At 41.0% G+C, this 20,818-nt stretch overlaps 1 protein-coding gene across 1 annotated transcript in view; it reads right to left on the reverse strand.

Annotated features, from left to right (window-relative positions):
- Window positions 1–18,364, reverse strand: part of LOC145417171 (uncharacterized) — a 223,224-nt gene extending 204,860 nt beyond the window's left edge. The window contains exon 1 of the mRNA XM_080285948.1: window positions 18,221–18,364. The gene's annotated coding sequence lies outside the window, so the exon portion shown is untranslated. The remainder of the gene's footprint in view (window positions 1–18,220) is intronic.
- Between the last annotated feature and the right edge of the window lie 2,454 nt (window positions 18,365–20,818).

Raw genomic sequence — 20,818 nt, forward strand, 5'->3', positions numbered from 1 at the left:
CGGTATACATGGAGAGTAATGAGGAGGATGGATGGTGAACTTGTTGAACGAAAGGCAATGATAGACTACGTGTGTGTGGATGAGCGAATGAGAAGACAGAGTGTTGGATGCAAGGGTGTGGAGAGGGTGGGGGAATGGAGTCTCGGACCATCACTTAGTGATGGCCAAGGTAGAGCTGCAAAGAAAGTGGTTGAGGAGGCGAAGGCGAAGACAGGAGGAAGCAGCTCCTGTGAGAAGAGTGGAGAAATTGCAAGATAGTGAGAAGAGGACAGAGTATAAGAGCATAGTGGAAGAAAGACTGGGAAGGTATGAGCTAGAGCAGATGGAAGGGGTGGAAGACGTATGTAAGATATTCACGGAAGAGATAAGCGCAGCGTGTGAGGCGGTTTGTGGAGTGAGGAGGAGATGCAAGGGTGTGCAAGGAACAGCATGGTGGAATGATGAGGTGAAACGAGCTGTGGAACAAAAGAAGAAGGCATATGGTGAATGGTTGGCGAGTAGAGGTAGGGGAGAAGATGAGAGAGAGAAGAGAGAGGTATATGTGAGCAGGAGAAGGGAGGTTAAGAGACTGGTGAAGGAGAGTAAGAAGAAAGTGGATGAAGAGTTTGGGAGGAATCTGAGTGTGAAATGGAGGGAGAGTAAGAAATTGTTTTGGAAGGAGGTAAAGAAAGTAAGGCAGTGTGAAAGGGGAAATAGTAGGGGAGTGAAAGATAGGAATAATAGATTGTTGGTGGAGAAGAGAGAGAAATTGAGGAGATGGAAGGAGCACTTTGAGGATTTGTTGAATGTAGAGAGTGAGAGCAGTGTGAGTATAAGTGGTTGGGGAATGGCTGGGAGAAGAAGAGATGAGAGGAGGGAGGAAGAGATCAGTAGGTCAGAAGTAGTGGAAGCGATGAAGAAGATTAAGCTGGGTAAGGCCCCAGGAATTGATGGAGTGTGTGGTGAAATGCTTAGGTATGGGGGTGAGATTGTTGTGGAGTGGATATGGAAGTTGTGTAGATTGGCTTGGGAAGAGGGAAGGGTTCCAGAGGACTGGAAATCAGGTATAATTGTTCCTCTGTACAAAGGAAAAGGGGAGAGAGAAGTATGTGGTAACCATAGAGGTATTTGCCTTCTTAGTGTGACTGGTAAAATATATGGTAGAATACTCATTGATAGGGTTAGGCATATGACAGAGGAGCTAGTTGGAGAAGAACAAGGGGGATTTAGGAAGGGAAAAGGGTGTGTAGATCAGATATTTGTTCTAAGATGTTTAGTGGAAAAGTATCTAGAGAAGGGAAGGAAAGTGTACGCTGCCTTCATGGACTTGGAGAAAGCTTATGACAGAATAGATAGGAAAGGTATGTGGAAGGTATTAAGAATATATGGAGTGGAGGGGAAATTGTTGAGTGCTGTGAAGAGTATGTACGAGGGAGCTAGGGCTACGGTGCGAGTGGATGGTGAGCTGAGTGAGTTCTTTGATCTCAATGTGGGACTGAAACAGGGGTGTGTAATGTCTCCATGGCTGTTTAATATATATATGGATGGGGTCGTAAAGGAGGTACAAGGTAGGGCAGTGGATGTGGGGGTGGCCCTAATGAATGAGGGTGAGATTTGGAAGCTTCCGGTGTTGCTGTTTGCTGATGATACAGTATTGTTGAGTGAAGATGAATGGGAGTTGCAAGGTTTGGTGAATGAATTTGGGACAGTGTGTAGGAGGAGGAAGCTGAAAGTTAATGTAAACAAAAGTAAAGTTATGGTGTTTGAGAGGAATGAAGTCACAGAGTGTGCAGTGAGGTTGGATGGTGAGGATATGGAGAATGTGAGTGCATTCAAGTACTTGGGTAGTGTGATGAGTAAGGATGGAACTTTGGGGGATGAAGTACGTGAAAGGGTACAGCAGGGAAGGAAGGCTGTTGGCACACTGAAAGCAGTGATGAGAAATAGGGAGGTGAGTATGGAAGTTAAGAAGTCACTGCATGATGGTATTGTGATCCCTACCCTGACGTATGGAAGCGAGGCGTGGACCTTGCAAGAGGGGAACAAGTCAAGAGTGAGAGCAGTGGAAATGAGTTACTTGAGAGGAGCATGTGGAGTGACATGGAGGGACAGGTTGACGAATGAAGAAGTGAAGGAACGTTGTGGGGTAGATGTGGATGTGGTTGAAAAGATTAGGAGAAATACACTGAGGTGGTTTGGACATGTGGAGAGGATGGAGAATGAAAGACTGACTAAGAGGGTGTATGTAGGTGAGGTGGAGGGAGGGAGAGGGAGGGGTAGACCGAGGATGAGGTGGAGGGATGGAGTTGAGAGGTATGTGAGGGAGGGGTGAGTTGGGGGAGGGGAGTCAAATGGTGGGTGACAGAGTGACTTGGAGGCGTTTTGTCTGCGGCCAGCCTTTGCGGGATTAGGGCGTCGGGCTATAGATAGATAGATATATATATATATATATATATATATCTATATATATATATATCTATATATATCTATATATATGTATGGAGCCTCTGTGGTACAGTGGTAAAGCGTGCGTTTTCATACACTAAAGAACGAGGATTTGCGCCCAGCCAGGGTAATAAACTTTGGGAGAATTCTTCTGGCCAAGTACTCGTACTGTATTGGCGGACATAAGGGGTGCTGTGATTGAACCAGTGTCGCATACAATAAAGTATGCTTGCACCCAGTCAGCTTGCGCGGGCCAATTACACTTGGTTCACAGACTACACACACATCCAAAGCCACTCCAACACTACAATTACACTTACAAACACTTCTCACCCTACATACAATCTTTACTAGACAGCCTAAGCCACTTGGTTGAGATACATTGGCTGTATACTGTAGGCCGGTCCTGCAGTGGACACTCAAACGGCTGATGAGATGATATATATATATATATATATATATATATATATATATATATATATATATATATATATATATATATATATATATATATATATATATATATATATATATAGACATATATATATAGACATATATATATATATATATATATATATATATATATATATATATATATATATATACATTATATATATATATATATATATATATATATATATATATGTATGTATATATATATATATATATATATATATATATATATATATATATATATATATATATATATATATATATATAAATATATATATATATATATATATATATATATATATATATATATATATATATATATATATATATATATATATCAGTCATTACAAGTTTACTGCTGAAAACAGAGCCTCCCCAACCTTCTCCACGAATTCCTTAGCCGAGCCAATCGTTGCCACGTTTTCCCTGCAAATTTCCCTATCTCATCTCACCACCTCCCGTCTGGCATTTTTCTGCTACGCTTACAATCTCTTGGTGTCCAGTTAGTCAGCCTCTTGCTCCTTCTGTTATCCCGTTTTCTTATTACATGGCCTGCCCACCTCCGTTTCTGTTCTTTTATAACTTCTGTAATGTCTGACTTTAGTCTGCTTTCTGATCCAAATTAATCTTTTCTTGTCTCTGAAAAATATTCCCAACACTTACCTTTTCATTGCTCCTTAAGAACCATTTAGTTTATTTTCCATCGATTTTGTCAGTTTCCAGGTATCACAACCGTATGTCATAGCTGGAATTATACATTCGTTATATACTTTTTGTTTCATACAAATGGCAAACTACTTTTCATAATGTCCCTATGTTTACCGAAAGCTATCCATCCAATTGTAATGCGTCATTTTATTTCGCTATAATGGTCTTTCATTATTTTTAGTATTTGCCTCAAGTAATTGTACTTCTCGACTTCTTCAAGAATTTCTTCACTTATCTGATGATGCTCTTTGGTGTCTGTGAGTTAAACATTAATTTTACTTGGGTTCATCTTTAATCCTACTTTGAGACTTTTCTCTGTTCAGGTCATTTAACATTTCCTACAATGACTCTGCTATTTCTGACATTAGGACTGTCATCTACAAATCTTAAATGGTTTAGCTTTTTTCCGTCTATGTTGACTCCTTTATTTTCCCATTCTACTTTTCTGAAAACACTTTCTAGGAATGCTGTAAATAATTTTGGCGAAATTGTACCTCCCTGACGCACGTCCTTAATCTTAATTTTTTAATATAGAAGTTCTCTCCTTATCTTTTCGAGCAGTTATTCAATGTTCTCATTCACTCCATGTTCTCGCAATGAATTTATCATTCCTATGTGCTCCACTGAGTCAAAAGCCTTTTTGTAATCAACAAAACCTAAGCACAGTGGTTTATTACATTCTGTAGTTTTCTCAATTAGGTGATTCATTATGTGTAGATGATCAGCAGTCGAATACCCGCTTCGGAATTCTGCCTGTTCACGAGGTTGGTTTTCTTCCAGATTTGTTGTTATTCTGATTGTATGGACTTTAGTGAAGAGTTTGTAATTGCCTGATAATAAGCTAATGGTTTGATAGTTACAATGGTTTTTGAGTCGCCTTTTTGTAATGTAAAATATATATTGCCCAGCGCCATATTTTGGGAATTTTCTTTTTTATACATCGAGTAAATAAGTGGGCGAGCCTGTTTTGTACTTCTATTCCCGTATCCAACAGTAAATGTGCTACTATTCCATCTTCTTCCAGAGCCTTTACTCTTTTCATATTGTCAAGAGAAATGTTTACTTCGCCTGGTGTTACATCAGGTATTTCGCTTGTGTCAGCTGAAACGTTGGATATTGGTAATACTATCTTTGATGCCTGCAGTTCTCTCCTCATCATCTTATCTCTGCATTTAATGATTTCACCGTTTTTGTGTTTCAGTGATATAATTTTTGCTTTCCTTCTGCTATTTTACCTCAGACCTGCTTCAGACTTTTTCCATTTTGATGATTTCTTTAATGTGATCAATGTTTCTCTTTTTTCTCCTTTTCCTCTCTCGTTGATAGTCTTATTTAATTCCACCCATTCTATTTAATTTTTGTTTTTACTTTCATTTCATTTCTTTTTTATTATTATTTTTATTATTTTTTTTTATGAGCTCGACTATCTTTTCCGAATACTTCTTGGCTTTGGTGGTATTAGGTTTCCCTATACACCGCTGATTCTCTTAGCACTTTTGTTGGTCTGTCAGTCATCTCATCATCACATTCAGCATTACTTACTGTAGATCCTGAAATCAGTTCCTTCTATCTTTCTGAAAGATTGCTTTGTTTTTGTTTACTCTATTGGGTATATCTTTTTATTTTTAATCATCTTTCTTTCACGTCTATAATTGAATCAGGCTGTGCAACCAACCATTCTATGGTCACTTCCAATATTTACTTTGTTGATAACTGTGACATTTGTGATCGTGTTATTCTTATCAGCAGTAATGAAGTCGACTTCATTCTTTGTTTCTCCATCTGGACTTCTCCAGGTCCATTTTCTCCCTATTCTTTTGTGAAAGAATGTGTTCATTATTGTCATGTTATACATATTAGCAAAATTTACCACCATTTCTCCTCTTTCATTCATTTCTCCGCCTCCAAATTTTCCGATACATGATTCTCATTTTTTTTTATTTCCAAACTTTTGCATTGATATCTTCCATGAGTATAGTATAATGTGGTCCTCTCTTTATCCATAATATGGGAGATGTCGTCAAAGAATGTTCCTATTACTTAAACTGAGCTTTGCAAAGTCGGTACGTATACTTGTATTACTTCCAGGGTGTATTTTTTGCACAGTCTGATTACCACCAATGCTGCTCTGTCAGATACATTGCTGACTTTAACAATGTTGTCTGCAGGATTTCTGTTAATTAGAAATCCTAAACCACTGACTCTTTCTTTTTGCCTTCCTCTGTAGAAAAATAGGTGGTTGCTGTTTTCGAGCTGAATTACTTTTATTCTTTTCTGTGGCTTTCACTCAAACGTACAATATCTCAACTAAAGTTTTCCAGTTCAGTCACTGAATTACCAAGTCTGCAATGGCTTCTTACACCGTATGTATAGATCTTCATGGATTTTACTTTGTTTAACACCCCAGTCTCTAGTTTGCTGACACACTGCCCATTCAATTTCAGTGGCACACTGCCCGTAAGCGCAGAAGGCAGTGCAGTTGGACGTTTAATAGGTGATGATCCAACAGGAACACTCATCAAACCAATTGCAGTAGAATTCATGTTAGGTTGGTAGGATTGTGGCAAATAATCTCACCTCCCTGCCACATTGTTTCAGGTGAGATGTAAGTTTTGTGCCACCTTATTCAGTATATTCGGTGAAGCCCTTTCAAGACGGTACCTCGTATATCCACAAGGTCATCCCCTATCTGCCACCTGGCAAAGTGCAAGGTGTATATATATATATATATATATATATATATATATATATATATATATATATATATATATATATATATATATATATATATATATATGCAGAGACTTATATCGTGAAGATAAGCATGCAAACTAACCACAGGAGAAATGAAAGGAGCGACAGTGAGTACTTTCGTATATTACATCTTCAGACAGAGTGAGACAGAAACGTAAAGGGTAGAGGTCTTTTATACACACCCGCAGCAGGTAGTGGCACACAGAACAATGGATGACCTGAATTATTACCTGCGGCTTAACTTATGGTCACCTGCAGCAGGGAGTGGAACACAACAAAGGATGACGTGAATCTAAAAATGCACGTGACAAAGGAGGAGGGAGTAGGAGGGGAGGAAAGGAGCAAAGCAGAGGTTGCAGTTCCTTAAGAAGTGTCTAGAGGGGCAAGTAATACCTAAGTCTCTTCTGCCGGATCGACTCATCAACGTGGACGAACAGCCATTTGGAGATTACGAGAAGCTTACCCTGACAAGATCCATTGCCAAAACCAGAGAAGAAACAAACAGCAAATTTAAAATTTCGGACACCAAGAAACAGTGTATTAGAAAATTAATTTTAAAGCAGTATCCCCCAGACTAACAAGTGATTGTTCCCTGTCATCTGGTGGTGTAGTCACACCTGTGTGGGACACACCTAGCATTAATCCTCTACTTAAGTTAAGCAGCAGTCTTTATCCTCTCCTCCCTCCCCCCTCTCCCCTTCCCCCTTCCCCTCCTACCCTCCCCCTTCCTCTCCTACCCTCCCCCTTCCCCCTCCCTCCCACTCCCCTTTCTTCCCCTCCTACTCCCTCCTCCTTTGTCAAGTGCATTTTTAGATTCAGGTCATCCTTTGTTGTGTTACACTCCCTGCTGCAGGTGACCATAAGTTAAGCCGCAGGTAATAATTCAGGTCATCCTTTGTTCTGTGTGCCACTACCTGCTGCGGGTGTGTATAAAAGACCTCTACCTTTTACGTTTCTGTCTCACTCTGTCTGAAGATGTAATATACGAAAGTACTCACTGTCGCTCCTTTCATTTCTCCTGTGGTTAGTTTGCATATATATATATATATATATATATATATATATATATATATATATATATATATATATATATATATATATATATATATATATATATATATATATATATATATATATATATATTACTGAAATTGTGAGAGTGTTCACGACTGAGGTTTGCTATATAATTTACGATAATTTATACGATAATTTTCCCCTTACTGCTGAAGTGGACGGTTGCAGGAAAAGTCTGGAATCTTTCCAGTGCTCTGCCTGTGAGCATGTGTGAGTGTGTGTGTGTGTGTGTGTGTGTGTGTGTGTGTGTGTGTGTGTAATTCACCGGGTCGGTCATGATCACTTGATGGTAGTGATCGTCAGCTTTTACCCTCCCGGAAGGGAGCTGAGAGCTCATATAATCCGATCTAAGGGCAAGGCTGTGATCTTCACACAAGCATACACCCGTCCCCTTGCTCAAGGGGGACAGTAACCACCCACTTCGTTAGTGAAACTTTCGCAACCTGAGCGAGGCGCGAACTCCCGTCCACCAGATGGCGAGCGAGAACGTTACCACTGAGCCAGCGAGCGGTTGTGTGTGTGTGTGTGTGTGTGTGTGTGTGTGTGTGTGTGTGTGTGTGTGTGTGTGTGTGTGTATGTGTGTGAGAGAGAGAGAGAGAGAGAGAGAGAGAGAGAGAGAGAGAGAGAGAAATTCACTTTCCAGAGCATAGTCAATTTGTGGTGGCAGATATAAATGAAAAAAAAAAAAAGGCCTAGCAAAAGTAAAGGAGTCCATACAGATGATTAACAATCTGTTTATTTTGAAAGGATTATCCTAAAGCTAGTATATAATATCCGTTGCCAGAACCATAAACAAATCTACACAACTGTACTGGAGTCACTCAACGGTGTACATAATCCCAGGTACCTTAAACACGAGAGACTAAATCTTTGAACATTCTCTCTCTCTCTCTCTCTCTCTCTCTCTCTCTCTCTCTCTCTCTCTCTCTCTCATGGTGTGAGGTTGGAGTAGGCACAATCCTCAGCGACTCAGTGCGTACCCAGCTTCTTTTTGATCCACTGTCTTGTGCTCTCATGACACTAATTGCTGGATGGCGGTCCACATGAGACTGGGTCCTGACTCACCACGCACAACATTGTCTCAGCTGGCAACATAATCTGACCTTATCTTGTACATTTTAACAACATATTCTCCAACGTATCGTGGCCCAGCCTTACCAAGCCTGACCAAGCCTAATTTAGCCCTAACTTGATGTAAACGAACGCAATCAACCTTGACCAACAATGACATGGCATGACCTATCTGAACCAAACTTACACTAACCTGGTCTAATAACCTAATCTACTCCCACCTATTCCAGCCTGTATCTGTATGTCCACCAGCATCTATATAAATTAAAAACAAGTGAATTGCAGGGCCAGAACTTTTCTTCGGAGAGATCTGAAGACTACAATTAACACTTTCCCCACGGTAGCGAAATACAGATACGGAAGGGGTCTATGGGAAAAGCAATACATGTGAAAGCCAGAGTGTTGGAATAGGTACGTATTCCCGGCTGGGGCAGGGAACAGTTTAAGGATTTAAATTTCATAAAATCAGACTTTAGTGATCTACCGGAAGACTCGCCGACATGTCGTAAAAATACCCCCGCTAATACCAGAACACCAGTTCTGTATGAGACAGCCCTAGCATGTATTCAATATGGATGGTGGGTGTTAGCGCCGAAGTGGGGACATGTACTCTGTAGAGGTGTATGGTATGTAGGATGACTACTGGGCCTTGGGAGCAGGCTGTAAAGCCTATGCCTTGAGTTGGACACATAAAAAAAAAAAAAAAGCATATGAAAGAACTACCCCTCAGCACCTACTGTAAATTCCCCCCACTGCATAAATTCGAATCTTACGCTAAAGGCACAAGCATCGCGAGCCTAGGACGAAATCTGTGTAAATTATAACAGAAGCAACAACTTTCATATCTCTAACTGTAAATCCAAATATTCCAATCCTAAATCCTCCTTCAAAAAATCATTCATTCATTCATCATCTAATCCAGTGTTTCCCAATGAGGAGCGTAGGAGCCCGGGTTAGGCAAGTTGGTTCTGACGTTTAAAATGAGAGTAACCAGCCTCACTCATCCCGGAGTGGCATTATATGAACAATAGACCCCAACCACCCCTTGGATATAAACCTGCACTGGCGCAATCCAATTGGAGCGCCTTAGATACCCACTAAACCACCAGGCGTCATAATTTGATGATATGGTTACCATCCAGCATGGCAAATGATTTCCTGGTGTACAGGCAACAGTTTGGCTTGTCACTCAGTGTAGAGTCACCCACAGACAGAAGGAAGAGGAAAGAATGAAGGAAAGAAAGACAGGAGAGGAAGGAATGAAAGAAAGAGGTATTCCGGTGGCACAGGCCCATTTTTTATCAAAATTTCGCAGTGTCTGCTAATAATCATTCTTTGCATTTTTCAGTACTCTAGACCATATTGTTAAAGAATCCATCTGGTGTAATGACCTCCTCTTGGCATTTTCAAACTTCAAGATGGCCGCCAAATCACGTTATTGACTTTAACTTTTGAAACAAACCACAAAGTACAATACCATTATTTTGGTGTCTAGGGTAGGGTTTGAGGGTCAAAAAATCCGTTTTTATTGTTCAGATAACCCTTTGATCACCCCATATTTTCAAATTCAAAGAAGGCAGCTCATATGGCCACCAAAATTAGTATTGTTACGTCCCAGTCCCCACACTGCCACAGGCTCCAACAGCAATAATACAGTACAGGAAGGACGTTGCCCAGTGACTTGTTCTTCTTATGGTCAGCCTTCAGGTGTGCAGTACACAAGATCAGCTGAGGCGAAAATAAACACTGGCTCCTTAAAGTTCACTGTCTTTATTTTCCAAATTCCACTTAATGCCTCCCAACTCCACTGTTCTCACAAGCACTGGAGCTATACACACTGTACTAACTGCTATTACACTTAATGCTTAACAACACTTCAAAGTTATTACACTTAATGCTTGACACTTCACTGTTTTCTCAAGTACCAATGATATACAATCTTCAATAACCCGTCACTGTTTGCCACTGTTTACACAAGTACCAAAAATATACAATCGTCACTGACACTGCACTGACACTGCTCTACACCAAACTGACCTGACACTTGACTAAACTCGTTCTAGTCTCTTATCCATCCTTATATAAACCTGCATTGTTCTAGAAAGGCGTACTTCTCAAACATTCTCGGGCGTGCTAGTCTTGTACTTGCCTCTAACAACAGTTACCAACTACGAGACATCAAAACATGCTAGAATTGTCTCATTACATAACACTCTAAATCATTTACCATACGAACTTAAACTAAATAATTTAACAAGCAATCACTTAAATAAAACATTATTGAGAAAAAGAGCATAAAAATTTATGAATGTTTAACTTATGAAATAACTACGCTCACAAACAGCAGACTAACTGGCAACTCTGACTCATACTGATGCCGGAACTTACGGTACGAGAAACGTTTCCAAGGTACGAGACTACCTAACTGTCAAATCTCCCTTCATAACAGTATAATTTGGGAGAAATTTATTGGCCCACAAACGGTACTAACCTCACCTTTGTCAATTCATTCAAGATATGGGTTGCACACCACCTTGACAATGCCAACATTTGCCTGGTATTGGACAGGTACTATGACTACTTTACTAAAAGCAGTACAAGAACAGCTCAGGCAGGCAAGGCGACTCCTACTCGAATTCACAAGCTGAGCATACATACTTCCCTGCCACCAAGGGATGCTGTCCTGAAATGTGCAACCAAAAAGGTACTTCTGAACCCCCTTATATGGGAACTCATAATGAATGACCTAGAATACCTTAGCAACAAGACAGCTGACCACTTCCTATTTGTGTCAGGAGTAGAGACAGTGCCAACTATGGTCCACAGAGGGAGAAAGAAGGCGGAGCTTCAGCTGTACTCGAATCATGAGGAGGATGACTCGTCAAGCATGCCCTCTGGAGCTGCGAAACTGAGGAGGCTCGTGTCTGCGTGATCTTAGATGGTTCGGATGTGTTTGCACTACCCTGTTACCATTACCATAAGTCTGGTTCCTCAGCTCCCCTGATGATGCAACCATCTCTCCAAGGTAGGGTTTGTGCTGACATTCCTGCAACAGTCAGGAAGCGGTCTACCCTCACCCTGCAAGTTCTGGCAATACACACCATCAGAGGCTGTGATATGGTAGCAGCTAGTTATGGCAATTGCAAGTCAAATGCTATTGCCACATTCAGAAAATGATTTGTCCTGGACTCCCTTGGTATGATCAATGCCCCTTGGGATGATGTGGAAAAGGAGGCAACCAAGTTCATGGCTGCTGCATATGGTGGATTAGGCACAACCATGAGTGAGTGCTGTTGGTGGCTGTGGGCACAAAGAATAGCTAAATCTTCCTGTGCACCAAAACCCTCTTCACTGGTGCCAACCACAGAGGTATTCATGCAAAATGCAAAACGAGCACACTTCCAAGTCACACAATGATAGGCTGCACCGAACTCAGAACTCCCTCCACTTGATCCAAGGGAATGTGGCGTGAAGTCAATGACATCAACAAGTCACTCTCTCCAATGACTCTAGCAGGAGGTTTTTGACTGGCACCTGATTATGTGCTGAAGCTAATTCACTGCGGTTGTGACTCAGAATCATCTTGCAGAAGGGAGAACTGTGGGTGCATGGGTCGCAAGGTACCATGTACAATATTTTGTGCTTGTGGGGATGGATCATCATGCCTGAACAAGCTCACAATTACCAATCCCACTAATGAAGATGAAGAAGAGGTCAGTGGTCTGCAGGTGGCAATTTGATTAAGGAATCATATTTAGAGAAGATTTCTGAAGTTCTAAAGTAGAATCATTCAATGTAGAATGTAGCTGTACTAGTAGTTATTTCATCTTGCATAATTCTCATTGTTTATTACAAATTATTTCAGTTTGTGCCTTGTCCCTTATTCTTATACAATCTGAACTCAGCAGTGAAGTTAATCCACCCAGCTCAATGCCAGTTTTTCTATTAAGCTTCATTTTAGATGCTCCTCATGGGCCACACAAACAGGTGGTACACAGGAAAGGGTCTGAGAAAGTCATCTTCAGTACAGATTGTTGATATTTATGAAGTGGAATCATAGTCATATAAACTTGTTATAGGTGCCCACACTAAAAGTGTGGAACGTGTTCGAGCAAGCAAGCGGGCAAGTCAGGCAGTGCTGAATATTGTCTCATGTGGCTCATCATCTTCTGATTTCCTGACCTGAAAATACTATAAAGAACTTATTAGATTACACCAATAATATTCCCTCACACTTCCTAAAACCAATACTCCTCTTGTATTAATTTTAGGTCTGGGGCCAAACAGTAGAAATAATTTGTTTTGAAAAGGCAAAACGTTGTTGCTCTCGGCAATTGTCGGAAAATACTGCTGCGCTACTCACGCAATGCCCATCTCAACAGTTACTTCAACAAACAAGGGATGAGGCTATGGCACACCTAATGTCTGACTTGGCTAGTATCTCTGACTGGGGTAAAAAGAATATGGTTGTTTTTAATGCATCTAAGACTCAGTTCTTACACCTATCAACCCGACAAAATCTTCCACAGGTATACCCACTAATGTTTAATAATATTCAGCTTAATCCTGCATCATCCTTGAACATGCTTGGGGTTTCATTTTCTCGGGACTTATCTTGGAAAGATCATATTACATCTCTTGTAAACTCTGCTTCCAAGAGATTGGGTGTGCTAAGCCGACTCTGCTCTTTCTTTACCCCTGCACAATTGTTGACTCTATACAGGGGTTTTATCCGCCCCTGTGTGGAGTACAACTCTCATGTGTGGGGAGGCTCCCCACATACAGCTCTTCTCAATAGGGTGGAGTCAAAGGCTTTTCGTCTCATTAACTCTCCTCCTCTTACTGACTCCCTTCAACCTCTGTCTCTTCGCCACACTGTTGCATCTTTATCTCTTTTCTATCGCTACTTTAATGGTCACTGCTCCTCTGAACTGTCTGCTTGCATTCCTCCACCTCTACGACGGGCGCGTAGCACCCGTCTGGCAGCAAACTCTCATTCCTTTTTTGTCCAACTCTCTAATGCAAGAGTTAACCGTTACTCCCAGTCTTTCATTTATGCAACAGGTCAACTCTGGAACTGTCTCCCTCTGTCTGTATTTCCTGCTGCCTATGATCTCCAGTCTTTCAAACGCAGTGTGTCCAGGCATCTCAAAATGATCGGATCTTGAATTTGTCTCTCTATTGTATTTTGTTTTTCTCTTGGAGGGAACTGTTTGCGGGCTCAGGGCCTTTGGTTCCTTCTTCCTCGCATAAAAAAAAAAAAAACTTAGACCGTTACTATTTGCGCAGCCGGCTGTTACGCTAATATGCCTTACAAAAAAATCTTTTCCTCGATTTACGGAAAAACTATTGGGAATTACGAGTTGTTTATGAAATGAAAATAATTGAGGATTTTTATGCTATTTCCAAATTGATGTCTATCTTTCTTGTAACTTCAAAATTGGCTGAGATATCCAAAAAAAGTTCGCTGCTGTACTACAGAGTTTTTGTCCCGACCTCTGCCCCCATTTCTTACTTATGCGATAAATCTTTTACTCAGGTACATGTATCGGGGGCCAAACTGTGACTAAATTTGGTGTTCGAGCGAGCGAAGCGAGCGAGAACAATGAAATGTTATACGGTATTAATTATATTTTTAATCATTTTTATTCAATGTATATGAAGGTAGCCATAATGATATTCCATAAATTTCACTTTGCCACCATTTATTACTGTTTGTAGTGTGGTAGGTGGGGGCACTCACCATCCACTCACTCAATGTAGTGCTGCTATCGGGTGTCTGCCCTGTCCTCTCCTCCATCCTTCATTCCTTCCATCTTCTGTCTTTCCTTCATTCTTTCCTCGTCCTTCTGCCTACGGGTGACTTTACACTCCCTCTTCTGACTTTCATTCCTTCATTCTTTCCTCTTCCTTCTGCCTGTGGGTGACTCTACACTGAGTGACAAGCCAAATGGTTTCCTGTACACCAGGAAACCATTTACTACGCTGGGTGGTAGCCATATAACCAAATTTTGACGCCTGGTGGTTTAGTGGGTAATTATTGTGCTCCAATCGGATGGAGCCGGTGAAGGTTTATATCCAAGGGATGGTTGGGGTTTATTGCTCACGTAATGCCACTCAGGGATGAGTGAGGCTGGTCACTCTCATCTTAAATGTCAGGACCAACTGCCTAGCCCCAGGCTCCAACGCTTCTCATGGGGCAATGTAGGATTGGATGATGGATGGATGGATGGATGTAGTTCTTGCCTTATTCTTTGTATTTTGTACTCTGCTACTGAGCCATAGGCAAATCTATTTGACACAATGATAATTTTTCTATTAAGATTTAATTTATGCATTTCTCTCGGTTTATGTAGTTGTGCAAATATCTGAACATCAGAAATGGATTCCCTGGCCACCCAAATCCTTCCCTAGACACCAAAATAATGGTTCTAAGTTGTTCAGTTCAAAAGTTAGAGCCAATAATGTGGTTTGTCGGCCATCTTGGCGGCCATCCTGAGTTTTGAAAATGCCAAGCTTAATTATTCATTGCACCTGATGGATTCTTGAACTACATGTTCTAGATTACTGAAAAATGCAAGGAAATGAATGTTACCAGACACTGCGAGGTTTGACTCCTCTTTCACCAAACTAAAGAAAGGGCAGGCACCCAAGAGCAGCACTCCATAGAGTAAGTGGATGGTGAGTGCCCCCATCTGCCACCAAATAATTTAGTTATTAAAGGCAATACCTCAGTCGGCCCGAGCAGAACTAGAATCCTTGCACATCATTGCCGACACCGTTAATGAACGTACGAATATGCGAACACATGGCAATTGCAATAATATAGTGGTCAACTTAAATGAAAAAATAAATAGCAGCAATTTATCGAAAAATATAAAAATATCCTTAAGTCCAAAAACCCACTACCAGCAATCCATGCAGTTTGCAAAATCACAATGGAATCATCCCCAGCATGAAGGAATAAGCAAATAGCCTTTTATACCACTGGGCATCATTACGCCACGTAATCGCGAACCTGCAAAAACAGAGCATCACAAAAAAGGAAAAAAAGTAAACAGAAAAAAAATACATAAAGAAACACAACGCGCTGTCCATTCACCGCATAGCCAGTTCAACAAATGATAAAAAAAAAAAAAAACTCTAAGGCAGCAAAACCAGACCAGATTTCCAGCCTCTACATTAAACCACCAGAACCTCGTAACCGTATATACCCTTACCAAAATTTTCAACTTTTCCTGGACTCACAGTCAATTCCATGATATGTGGGAGCGCAATCATTAGTCCTGTTTAAGTCAGGAAAGCCTTCCAAAAGTCTGTTAATGTATAGGTCTGTATCAGTGTTTTGTGCATCATGCAAAATCGTAGAAAGATAAATCGTAATAAACATCGTCACTTATATCCTACCCCCCCCCCCTTCTCTCTCTCTCATTTTCCCGACATGAATTTCTACCAAAGCATCCACCACACACCTAGTCATGCTCATTCAGGTCATCCTAGACAACTGTAACAAGACACAGCCCCCATTAAAAAAATGTTTTCAACAACAGACTTAAATATGTTTTTATAAGGTGCCAAAAAATACATTAATCAACAAAAATCTTTTATGCAAGTGAAAAATATACCGATAAAAATGGCTGGCCAACTTCCTCCCAGGCTGTCGAGTCCAGGCACTCAACGGAAACGAAAGCCCCAAGTTTTGATTATATCCAAAGGTAACTCACAGTCCTTTCGCCATGCCTTTTTAACAGTTTCTTCCACGGCCTGCCATTATCACAGCCTTTACTAACAACGTTTTTGTGATTGCATACCAGTATCTTTACAACACTCTTACAGCTCAACAAGCAGTGGAGTCAAAAGCTTTTCGTCTCAGTAACTCTCCTTCTCTTACTGGCTCCCTTCAACCTCTGTCTCCTCGCTGCACTGTTGCATCTTTATCTATTTTCTGTCGCTACTTCAATGGTCAATGCTCCTTTAAACTGTCTGCTTGCATACCTCCGCCACCACGGCGGGCACGTAGCACCCGTCTAGCAACAAACTCTCATCCCTTTTCTGTCCAACTCTCTAATGCAAGAGGTAACCGCTACTCCCAGTCCTTCATGTATGCAACAGGTCAACTCTGGAACTGTCTCCCTCTGTCTGTTTTTCCTACTGCCTACGATCTCCAGTCTTTCAAACGCAATGTGTCAAGGCACTTCGAAGTGAATGGATCTTGAATTTCCCTCTCCGTTGTCTTGCTTTTGTTTTTTTCTTGAAGGGAGCAGTTTGCAGGCCCCTGGTCTTTAGCTCCTTCACCCTTGCATAAAAAAAAAAAAAAAAAAACTGCTCCTCCAATACCTACACTCTCTGGAACACCAACACGGCACCACACTAATACGCCGTCGCACTACCACACCATCTATCAGATCAACCACATTACCACACCAACACAACATCACAGCAGCACTCTACCACAACAACACATCAATACATCAGGTGACCCCACTACCACACCACCACACTACATTACCACACCACCACACTACCACACCACAGAACTACACCAGAACACTTCCACACTACAACATTACCTCACCAGCACACAACCACACCACAACACTAACATACCACCACAGTACCACACCGCCACACCACATTACCACGCCATCCCACCATATGACCACGCCACCACACAACCACACCATCACACCACATTACCACACCACCACACTACCACACCTCAACACTGCCACACCACAACACTGCCATACCACCACACCACCACACTACCACACCACCACACTACCACACCACAACACTACCACACCACAACACTACCACACCACAACACTATTACACCACCACACCACCACGCCACCACACCACCACACCACCACGCCACCACACCACCACACAACCACACCACACCACCACACCGTCACACCATCACACCATAACACTACCACACCACCACACTACCACACCACCATACCACCACACCAACACGATATGGGTGTTTGGGTGTATAGATGCTTGGCTCGTCCACTGTCTCCATGACGCTCAAAACAAGAATAACAATAACAATAACGACAACAACAGCGACAACAACAGCAACTGCCGCTGCTACTACTTAAAACCTTGTCCTTCAGCTCAGTTTCCTTCTTCTCCTCCTCCTCCTCCTTGTACAACAACAACAACTACTACTACAGCTACTACTACCTCTATTAACTGTTACTACTACTACTACTAAGGCACTTGCTGACTTTGCATTCCGGACAAGAGGAGACTCGATTAATAAGCCAGATAATGCACCAGCTGCAAGTTGTATACCTAGGAGATTTATCCTGCGGTAATTTATAGTATGGAAAATGTAACACATGAAAACATAATTCAGATCAACATCACAAACTGATAGAGGACCTACTAGACCCACAATCAGCTTACTGTTGTACATACCTGAAATGAACTACTATAACACTTTCATAATGAACAGATTAAACAAAAACCATTCATTATCATCAACAAAGCACACACAAAAAAGTTAGGTTTTACTCCTTCTTGAGCCTTTTTATAGTTTATTTTAAACTTCTGTGATTGTGCCGACGCAAACCATGTCATATATGTAAATAACATGCATGAGAATACTGAAGTGTAATGTTAAAAACAAGTAACAATGGAAAGGGTGGGACGAAGTCTCCTATGCCAAGGAGAGTGCGGCTCGATGGAACTTCGCAGTATTTCGTCAATAAACATTTACCTGCGTGTGTAGGGATGAATTAGTTGGCAAGTTCCTCCAAAGGTTGGTAGTTACTGACGTGGGTGCTTCCAAAAATCACCATCATGCATTCGAGAGTTAGTTCAGGCAACACACTGGTATACAAAGCATCATAATACGAAGGTTTCTTTGAAACTCTTGGAAGCAATCGAGCACACACCCCTCTCCCGCGTCTGCCTAGGCGACACTGACTTTCCTGTCTTCCTGGCTTCCCGCTCTTCGCACAGGTGAGTACAACGCTTGCTCGGGGGCCTCGCCGCTTTTGTACAGGTTAGCTGACACATACGAGTAACTGGATTATTTCTTTTAATATTCAGCAAAACATGACTTGGAAAGGAATTATACGAAATAATCACAAAAAGCTATTTTATATTACTGGCCGACTCCTGAGGGTCACGCTGGAAAGGAAGGTTGTGATGGCGATGACTGTTTACAATAATGACCCTCGTGCAGTCCATAGATATAAATCTTATCTTTTTTTTTGTGTGTGAACGACTTTTTGGTAGAAAAGATCTTGGTAATAGTCAAAATCAAATTGAAATAATATAAGGAAATCCAATAACACTGTTACACCGGCGTGCAAAAGGGCTAGTGCATTATGGGTTTGGTCCGATTTGTTTGTCGATCTTTCCTGTCTATTTGTCTGTCCGTCTATGGAAAACTATGAGATGGAACTGCACGCTTATTGACTGAAAAACATCGGAGTTCGGAGGGGAAAATAGGTAATTTGTCACAGGCGAAGGGCAAGATCGCCTTAAACATTCTATCCGAGTTTGACCAAACTTGGTGGATGTATTACGGGATAGGAGTAGGTGAATCTATTCAGTTTGGGGAAAAATATGCCAAAGGTAAGGGTCAGAGAGCAATTTAAAAAATTCGATCCTTTAACTCAAATAGGTTCTGTTCTGTCTGGAGCAAAGTTAGCGCAATAGTACTAATTGTACAAGTCTGTTTTTGTGTTTTACTTGTTCCATTATTCTCGTTTTTTTTCTCTCTCTCCTTGACAAAACTATGCACTTGGGCCCAAATAATCGAAACACCTCGTAGCTATGAGATCGATGAGGCAATAAGCAGTCCGTAAGAGATTAGACTAACGAGATGCTAACGAGTTTAGTTCCAGCCCACAATCAAAACATTGGTAGGGTGATCATAGCCACATCGTAACGCATTTCTTTACACCGCAAATAGGTGCGTGAGAGCTTTATAACCTCACCCATATCATTAGCTGTTTTTCCTCAACCAATCACAGGCTTCGTTCAAGCCGCTTTGGGAGAGCAAGTCATTAAATAAGCTGTTGATATCAGCTGGGTCAATATAACGGCAGCGTCTGGTTGCCATACACATATATATATATATATATATATATATATATATATATATATATATATATATATATATATATATATATATATATATATATATATATATATATATATATATATATATATATATATATATATATATATATATATATATATATATATATATACTGTATATATATATATATATATATATATATATATATATATATATATATATATATATATATATATATACACATATATATATTTTTTATTTAATGTGAGTAAGAAGGAACCAAAGACTAGGATCCCGCAAACTGCTCCTTCCAAGAAAAAAAAATCAAAAGAGAGCCAAACTAAACATCTGTTCATTTCGAGATGCCTGGACACACTGCATTTGAAAGACTGGAGATCATAGGAAGTAGGAAATACAGACAGAGGGAGACAGTTCCAGAGTTGATCCGTTGCATAAATGAAGGACTGGGAGTAACGGATAACTCTTGCATTAGAGAGTTGGACAGAAAAGAGATGAGAGTTTGTTGCTAGACATGTGCTATGCACCCGTCGCAGAGGTGAAGGAATGCAAGCAGACAGTTCAGAGGAGCAGTGACCATGGAAGTAGCGATAGAAAAGAGATAAAGAGGCAAGAGTGCGGCGAAGAGACAGAGATTGAAGGGAGCCAGTAAGAAGAGGAGAGTTAACGAGATCAAAAGCCTTTGACTCCACCCTATTGAGAAGAGCTGTATGCGGGGAGCCTCCCCACACATAAAAGTTGTAGTCTGCACAGGGGCAAATAAAACTGCAGGGGTAAAGAAGGAACGAAGTCAGCTTAGCACACCAATCTCTTGGAAGTTGATTTTACAAGTGATGTAATATGATCTTTCCAAGATAAATCCCAAGCATGGTCAAGGATGATGCAGGCTTGGCCTGCATATTATTAAACAATAGTAGGTACTCCCGTGGAAGATTCTGTCGGGTTGATAGGTGTAAAAACTGGGTCTTGATGCATTAAAAACAAGATTATCTTTACCCCAGTCAGAGATACGAGCCAAGTCAGACATTAGGTGTACCATTGCCTCATCTCCTGTTTGTTGATGTAACTGCTGGGATGGACGTTGCGGGAACTGAATGAAAAGGTGAAGGGTGGAATCATCACTGCACGAGTGGATAGGGTTAGCTGCACGGCTCAGAAGATCATTGATGAATTAAAGGAAGAGAGTCGGTGATAGGACAGAGCCCTGAGGAACACAGTTGTTGATAGACCTAGGAGAAGAACGAT

The sequence above is a fragment of the Coenobita brevimanus genome, chromosome 109, assembly GCF_032717465.1.
Source record: "Coenobita brevimanus isolate Jiangsu-jjx chromosome 109, ASM3271746v2, whole genome shotgun sequence".
Lineage (NCBI taxonomy): Eukaryota > Metazoa > Arthropoda > Malacostraca > Decapoda > Coenobitidae > Coenobita > Coenobita brevimanus.